Source organism: Theobroma cacao, chromosome 7, assembly GCF_053813885.1.
Source record: "Theobroma cacao isolate CCN51 chromosome 7, ASM5381388v1, whole genome shotgun sequence".
NCBI classification, from domain to species: Eukaryota; Viridiplantae; Streptophyta; class Magnoliopsida; order Malvales; family Malvaceae; genus Theobroma; species Theobroma cacao.
The window spans coordinates 1,379,851-1,386,932 of NC_142645.1; the positions used below are offsets into that span (position 1 = coordinate 1,379,851).

At 31.4% G+C, this 7,082-nt stretch overlaps 1 pseudogene; it reads right to left on the reverse strand.

Moving 5' to 3' along the window:
• Window positions 1–5,129: 5,129 nt before the first annotated feature.
• On the reverse strand, window positions 5,130–6,056 carry LOC18593407 (COP9 signalosome complex subunit 8 pseudogene; annotated as a pseudogene).
• Between the last annotated feature and the right edge of the window lie 1,026 nt (window positions 6,057–7,082).

Here is a 7,082-nt window from a genome sequence, read left to right on the forward strand (position 1 = left end):
TTACAAATGTTCTGTCTTTAACAAAGTGTGTTCTTCGTTGAATGCGTAGCTAAAAGAACTTGATGAACAAACCAACAATATATTATTCAGAGTTCTATGACAAGTTCTTTATCAACACCTTCAAGTTCTTTTGTTGTTTTCACGTACATAATAATGACGCTCCCATCAAATCTAACAGAAATTTAATTTGAGGAGTGAGATCTTATTTTCAATGTTATCATCATTTGCTTAAAGAAAGTATATACATTATCAGCATGCATGGCTGTGATACTATCATCATTAAAGTTTCCTAACTGAAATGGTTCTTTGCTTTTTCAAAACGCGTAGCTCATTGGGATTAGAAAGAGTCGGCCAGGCCAACCTAAGCGAGAAAAATGCCATAGCTACAGAGCTTCGCACATGCTGTTGTCTGAACTCTGAAGTGTTATAGAAAATTGTTTTTTAAAGGTAAATAATTTGATTGGTTTGATCGGTTATAATCAAAGATTAAATAGATTAAAATTCTGATGTGGCTTGTATAAAAAATGGGTCCACCTATTTGGGAAGAAATCAATATGAGAATGATAGCAAGCCCCCATCCCCATTTTGATGAAAAGATAAAAATACATTGAAAATTGAGTGACACACGTTTGATGTGAAAACACAGATAAAGAAAGCCCAGGTGGAACCAAATCCTTCCTCTCATTTCTTACCTCACTTTGTGTATCGATTCTTGTAAAATAAAAAAAAATGTTTTTTTAAGGAAAATTAATTTTTTTGAAATAAATCGACCAATCTCGATTTTAACTTTTGAAAGTTACATTTTTCAATTAATACTGGATCCAATCATTCCATGTCGACCTCAAAAACAAGACTCAACCGTCAGGATTATATGGTTAATTAAAAATTCTTTGATTTTCCATAACTACGAGACCTTTTGAGTACAAGGCTGGGAAGAGAAGTAGTTATTCCACTTATCTTTCAATAGTGAAGACAGCCAGCTAGTTTTCACGGCATGGATCGATTCATTACGCAAGCTGAAAATTTGGCATATGGCTATCTTTATTGATGTCATATGGTCTATATATGGTTGTCATGCAATGCGATTGTCTTGTAAGATACATTATGGGATAGGATATAATTCTTTAACTTAATTAGTCAAATTTGGTATCGTACGTATGGTGGGTAAAATCAAAGTGGTCTGAGGAAAACATGCTGTCGAATACATTTGTAGATTTCCTTCTCTTGCTATATATTAGCTGTTGATTCCAATTTAACATGAATGGGGCCATCGGTGGGTGTCTCGGGAAATCTGAAATTGGTGGAATTCTTCAGAACGAGTGAGGAATGGTGAAGGCGACCACCTTCTCTAACAGCTATGAGATGGGGAGATGCAGCCTTATTGATCTTTAGTGCTTCACGTGGAGCTGCTGGTTATGGTCTGAATATTGAGAGCGATCCCAACAATGTTGTGAAATGGGCAATGTAGCCTTGCTAGCGGATACTGTTGTTGTGCCTGCTGAAGCAGTCCACCATTGACAAGAATTTGTAGGTGAAATCAGTATAACTTAAAACCCTTGTCCAAAGCCATACATAGACACTTTTTTTTTCCACCGAACAGTATATTAAATCTATGAAATAAATTAGTAAAATGTTAAATCCTAAATCTATTTCATATGTAGACTCCTAATTGGTTTTCATATGATATCTGCTAGTGCTAGATTTTTTTTATTTTATTTTTTCTTCTCTAGATTTTGACACAATTTTTGTAGGATTCCTAACTGTCATATTCGGTTATGGGGGATTATGGTAAGGCTTTTAAAATTCAAAACGGATTCGAGTAGGTCTCAAGTATTATTTTTAGAATTTCTTAAACTCAAACTCGATTATATATAATGTTATAAAAAGTTTAGATTTTGTGAGATTTGAAATTTTATCCTCTTTACCATCTCAACCAATGTAATTTTTTGTAAAATAACAAATGTAATATTAATTTATATTAGTTCATTATTTTAGTTGAACTATGTGCAAAGTTAAATATGTAAAATTTTCTTATTAGGAGGATGGGAAGCACTCAAGTTTTTGCCAATTTTATCAACCTAAATAGTATTTAATGGATTTGAATAATTGACGGATAGCTTTTTATTATTGAGATTCAGTTTAGATAATATTTTATAATTTTATACAAATTTTAATAAAATTTGAATATTTTGATAACTAAATAGTTTCAAGTTATATACTTAAAAAATAGTGAATACACTACCCATTTACGTCTCTAGCAAAAACACTCGAATATGAGAAGATATCAAATCATATCCATTGTCAAATAAGGACTAAATCTACTATATTAAGAATGGATAATGTGGACCCCACAAACAAGAGTAGCCAGGAATTCAATGAAGGCCGCGAGCAAAACCAAGCACAAACGAAAGGCTGCAGAAAAATATATTTCAGTAAGAAAATCAGAGGGGTAAAGCGGCCAATGGAGAGCTGAAAGAACCCCAACTCAGTTGGTCCCTGGGAAGTGAACCAACACAGAAGAGAGGTAAACATAACCTCAACCCAAGATCCCTGTAAAAAGCCTATCAAAAACGAGTGCAAGAAGGCACTCACAGAGGTAATTACAAAATAAATACATGAGGTCCGCCTCTATGCAAAAAAGAGAGGGCAGAATAAAGGAGCTTCAGGATACCAACCCCAATAGCAAGCAAAAGGCAAAATTAACCAGCAACAGTCCTCATAAATGGAGAGGAGATTAGGAAAAAGTCTCGGAAAAGTTTTTAAACGCCTCATGTTTAAATATTTTTTTGACTAATTTAATAATTTGAGACTCAAACAGAATCTAATTAATAAAAAATAATATTACATGTATATTAAATAATATCTTAAAATTATGATTTTTTTTAAATTTATTTTATAAATATATCGTTGGATTATTTAATTTTAATTTGTAGATGTTTATATTTAATTTTGATCAAGCAAGAATGGATTCACAACTGTAGTCTATGGGGGGCTAAATTCGGTCCTCCAACCAGGTAAAGCCACCAGTTTCTTCCATCTCTTGTCATGCATTCTGATTCTGGTGCCTTGATGATCTAATTAATTAAATTGCGAAAAGGAATAATAAAGGAGTAGGTTGGAAAATTGGGCTCAATTTTGCAAATTCCTATTACATTATCGCTAGCAATCAATGTAGAATAGCTGGATTGAGGTTCAAATGCTTACGTGAGTGAACGCGTTTGATAAAAAATAAAAAGGGTCATGGTGGGTCCGTACAAATTTATAACTATATTTAAAGGGGAGTACAAAAGACATCCTTTCTTCACATTTGAACACAGTAATGTCTTTTTGCTGGTATTTGCAAAAGGGACCCACTTCTTGGTGGCTCTGAATAATGGATGACGTGGTGGGTAGTGATTTGGGTGTGCTGGGATTGGCCCATTATGATTGGACATTTGGGCAAGGGATACTTCATTTGGGCCCACCGCGACTTCCTAGCCCAGCCTCGAGGTGGATCCGATCATGTTTTGAATTTGAATCATCTCTAATTTAGATAACAATTTGTTTAAATGGTTTCACATTCGAAATAAATTTAATTTTTTTCAAATGAAATTGGTAATTAAACTTTGTACTTTTTTGTAAGTTTGAGTCCAATCGTTCGATTTCAAATTCGAATTATTATGAATTTAGATCATTTGAAGTTTTGTTATATTGAACTCATAGTTATCATTATCATACGATACGATATTAATAAAAAATAATAAGTACATGTAATTGTATCGCATTCGATTAAGCATCGAAAGTGTATTATACAATACGTGATATGTATCTTACGATACGGGACGTAACATACAATACAATCGATATACTTTTTATAAAACTTAATTTTAATTAATTATTATAAATTTTATTTTTTATTTTTTTAATAGAAACATGAAAAAATATATTTTATGAATTTCAATCTTTAGATTTCAAATTAAAAAAATTTAAAAAAATCAAATTCTTTTTTAATTTTAACATGATAAATGTTTTTTAATTTTTAACTAATAAATTAATGTGAAAAATATATATTTTACTTAAAAATCTATAGTATTAAGAAATATACTAAAAGTTTAAATAAAAAAATCATCTTTTCAATTTATGCCCGATAATCTTCAATTTTTAAAAAAAATATAATATTTTTCAAAATTTTTCTTATTTTATATGTATAAATGTTATTTATAATTAATTTTAAAATTTTTTACTGTATCTTACGATATGATATGATACTCAATACTGTAAAATAAAATTTTTATACATGATGCGTATTTTGATTTAACAATTATGATTGAACTTCAATTCTTTTTTAATTTGAATATTTTACTTTTAATCAATTCAAATATAATCAAATTTAAAATTGAACTTTTTCAAGTTTGTTCACCACCTTTTGTTACTCCCATGGTGATAGTTAAAGGAAGCCCTAAAGGGCTACTTGCTTGACACTTGACAATGATATTGTCAGGAAATCAACTATAAAACCCAAATCCAAAAGTCAATTATTTTGTGAGAGGTTGACTTCTAGGTAAAATTTTAACTATTTGACAAAGCTAATTGCTTTGTGAATCTCATTTCATAAATTTATAAAAACCAAATTCTTGACAACCAAATAAATGAAAATAAACTAAATCCAAAACATGAGCTTGCTTACTTACATATCAATATTTTTTTATGATAGTTATATAAAGGTACACGAATTTCATAAAATTTTCAAAGTGAGTGTTTTTAAAGTTTTTTTACTGCATTTAACAGCTAAAAAATATATTTCCTCTTAAACACACATAAAATTTGATATTACTAGAATACCTTATTTCAAATCTAAATGAGTAGTAAAAAAAGTATTATAATTTGTATAGTTACACTCTTTTGCTTCATCATCAGCAGATAAGCACATAATTGATTATACAATTTCATATCACTAAAGAAAACTTGACGATGAAAAAAAAAATAGAGTACTTACATGCATTTTAGGTCACTAAATCAACTTGACTATGAAAAAAAAAAAAAAGAGAATTCTTGAGATTAGTACAAGATCTTTTTTTTTTTTTTTCTCTTCTCTTTTTGCCCTTTTTCTATTTGGCCGCTAATTTCTAGGCACTTAATAAGGATTACGTTCAAGAAACCAATACGAGAAGATATCGAATCATATCCATGTCGACAATCGTTAAATCTGTAATCATAGCAATCATCAAACTCTCATGAAAACTTATAACAGATCAAGATACACCAAAATTTAGATAAATATGAGAAGCATTAACTTGTTTCAACTTCTTAAAGAATTCAATACAACAAGGGAATCGAAAGCTCACAAGTTATACAAATATGTATGATTAATGTACGTTCAAGGTGGAAGACATATTCCGTCAGGCACTGCAATTTGCCAGGGTCTAATTTCTGCTCTCTTACAGTAGCCTGCTTCTTCACAGTTAGCATTTGAGATGCAGGACCCACTGTCCAACCTTGCCGAGATACATAATTTGCGGCGTCATCCTCACTCGTTCCTAGGAATTGAGCTGCATCTTGGATGCTTATCGTTGAATAAGCAGATGTATAGCAGCAGTCCAAACATCCTCATAGTGTAAAGCTCTAAGAAAGAAGCAACAAGAACTTGTGTTTCTTGACTCCAATCAAAACCACGAATAGCCTCGTGGACACCAGCATATATAGTCCCTTGCCCACAGCTAACTCTGACCTAATTTTCCAGGCAGCAATACCAACTCCATTTGGCTCTCCTTGATTGCTGCAGGTATTGATTTCCAAAGAAGCCTTGCACTGCTAATATCATCAACGTAGCTGTGACCGAGAAGATGAATTGCGAAAGGCCATTTGTCTTGAAAAGCAACGCCCTCCGCTGCTACCCGAAGCATGAGATTGTCGCATATATCAGCGATATCGTCTAAGGATTTTGGAAAACGGTGACGCCTCAAGCAGCTTCTTTTCAAGGGCATTTTGGAAGAAAAACACGGCCTTGAAGACAACACTGAAGAAGAAGATGTTGTTGATAGTAAGTCCTTGGGTTTTGTCACTTGAACTGTCCCCATTTTTTTACCAAAAAAACACCAAAAATATTGCAAAAAAAATGTTCTTTCTTTCAAATGAAATTCCTGGGGATTCGAATGGGGAGAAGGAAAGAGAGAAAAAGGGTTTTAGGGTTTTAGAGAGATTTTCAGTAACATTTCATTTTCATCACACCCCCATTTGAAGATTAGATGTGACTCTTGGTAGCGGCCTCGCAGGTTTCAGCAAGGAAACAGTTTTGAGCATTTTGGCTTGCAAATGCTTTTAGTTGTTTGATTTTACATGGCAATGGTAACTAGGATTATAACAATTCTGAATACAGAACTGACACGAGAAAATACTCAATCATCTATATCGAACAAAGATTTATTCGACAATCATTAAATCTACGATCATAACAATTTTTGAATTCTTACAAATTGATAATTAAAGAGCTTAGGGTTTAACAACACATGTTATTCATTGAATTCGTAGCTAAAAATACCTAATTAACAAGTTAAATAATATATTATTTATAGTCTTATGACAAAGTTCTTTGTGAACACCTTAAAATTAAATCCTTGCCAAAATTAGAACTTAAATATAAACTATGGAGACAGGGTGTGGAAATATGGAGACACTAAGCTTAAATTTTGGGCTTTTAAATTGGGTTTTTAGTCTAATTTGACCCAAATTAAGTTGTGGATTCCTTGTTCATTTCCCTCACTAACTTTATTATCTTCTAAATTCTCTCTTTGTTACTTCTCGCCGGTATCAATTTCGGCCTCAGTCTCGACTTGCATTTTTCTTTTTTAGTCGATTGTAAAGATCGATAGTTAAAAAATCTAACAAAAATTTTAAAACAAAATCGATTTTCTAACGAAATGATAAACTCGATAAATGTGAAGCGTATAAGAGTATATCTAACGTCATTAATAGTAAATGATAGATATGATTTTAATCAAGTTTTTTTGAGATTAATTTTAATTTTAAAACGTTCTAAATGGAAATGTTATTATTTTTTTAATAAAATATTATCAATTATATTAAATCCTTGACGTCGTGGGCTA